We start from the raw sequence: 1971 nt of genomic DNA, 5'->3' as shown, positions 1-1971 counted from the left end.
TCGCCGAGATTACATAGATAACGCCTGGAGCCCATAAAAGGCAACAGACAGGAGCTGCTGTGACTCTTGGCCTCATTGGTGTCATTGCTGAGAGTGCGAGGTCATGACACGCACCAAGTTTGGCACACAGCAGGTGAAAACATTGCTTTCCTTCCCTCGAAGGCAAAGATTTCATGCTTGCGTCAGTGTCCTGAACCTGAGTTCAAATGGCACTTGAGCCACTCCCCAGCTCTTCTGTTTTTCATTTTGTTTTTGACATAGGGTTTCACTAACCTGGCTGACTTCAAACTTACCGTCTTCCTGCCTCTGCCTCCCCACTAGCTGGGATTACAGGCGTGGGCCACCATACCAGGCTATCAGTTATCTCTTGCTGCATATCAAAACATCCCAAAATGAGAGACCTAATGTGGAACACATATTGGTCCCCCACCCTTCTGAGGGTCATGATTTTGGGATGGGCTCAGCTCAAGGTTCTGGGTCAAGTCCCTCCTGTTCCAGTCAGATGGTGGCTGGGACAGAGCCAGGGCTGCCCAACATTTGCATGTCTTTGAGCCTCTAGGGCCTCTTCATGTGACCCCTCCAGCTGCTTTCTCAGTTTCTGGTAGCTGCCTGCTCATGGGGCATTTTAGGGAACCAGCTCAAGGGGTCCAGAGAGCAAAAATGAAGCTCTATTGCCTTCTATGACCTAGTTGTGGAAGTGACACTGGGTCAGTCACTTCCACTTCTCCCATAGTCACAAATCCATTCAGATTCAAGAGGAAGAAACAAACCCTACTGATACTGGAGTTTTGAACCCAAGGCCCAAACTCCTGAGATTCCACATGACAGGGTCACCCACCAGCCTCTACATAAAGAGGCCTGGTGAAGGCAGAGAAAGGTGGTTTATTACAGGGCTTGGGACATGCAGCAGGAAGAGGCAGAGTAAGCTCTCAGCTCATCCTCAGCCATCGTCAGGGTACAGACACGAGCTATAGACAAAAGAACTGGGGGCAGGGAACAAAGTCTGCACAGTTAAACAGTCCCAGTCACAGCTGTGGTCTGGTTACCACTTGAGTCACTCCACCAGCCCTTTTTTTGTGATGATTTTATCTACATAGGGTTTTGTAAACTATTTGCCCCGGTCTGGCTTTGCACCATAATTCTAATCTCTGCCTTCTGAGTAGCTTGGATTATAGGCATGAGCCACCAGTGCCTGGCCTGCATCATTCTTTCTTTCTTTTTTATTCATTTATTCATAGATGCATACATTGTTTGGTTCATTTCTCCCCCTTGCCCCCCCATTCTTTCTTTAAAGATGTTGCTTAATGTTCTGTTGCACAGAGGAAGGGATGGCTACCTTGCATGCTTTCCCATGGTGCCTTGCACACGTTCCCATGGTGGGAGCTGTGGGCTTTGTGGCTGGGACTTGTCCCCTGCAGACGATGCTCCTTCTGCTTTCATTTCTGTACCATGAACTCTGAAAGTGGAAGTCAGGTCAAAGGGCATGCACATTTTAAATGATCCTTCCTTACAAAGCTGCTTCCCTCCAGCCATGTCAGGTCAGGTCGGGTGCTGCCCTGCCAGCTCCATCCCCGGCCCCGGCTCCCTTTCCTTAAGGAATTTTCTTTAACCATATGGTGGTCTCGGCAGGCTCTCCACTGTTGGGTGGAGCACTTCCTGTTTTGGGGCTCCCTATATGCAGTGAAAAGCAATTAGGTCTCTGCATCAGCCAGACCCAGGCCCACCACTCACTTGAGTTTGACCTTAGGCAAGTCACTCATTTTCTCGTTCATCCTTTTTTCTTTTCAGTTTATTGTTTAAAACACACACACATGCCAGGCGCCGGGGCTCAGGCCTGTAATCCTAGCTACTCAGGAGGCAGAGATCAGGAGGACCATGGTTTGGAGCCAGCCCGGGCAAATAGTTCATGAGACCCTATCTCAAAAACACCCAACACAAAAAACAGCTGGTGGAGTGGCTCAAGGTGAAGGC

This window comes from Castor canadensis, chromosome 18 (genome assembly GCF_047511655.1).
Source record: "Castor canadensis chromosome 18, mCasCan1.hap1v2, whole genome shotgun sequence".
Taxonomy (NCBI): Eukaryota; Metazoa; Chordata; class Mammalia; order Rodentia; family Castoridae; genus Castor; species Castor canadensis.
The sequence above is the reverse complement of the archived record's forward strand: the minus strand, read 5'-3'. Positions refer to the sequence as shown.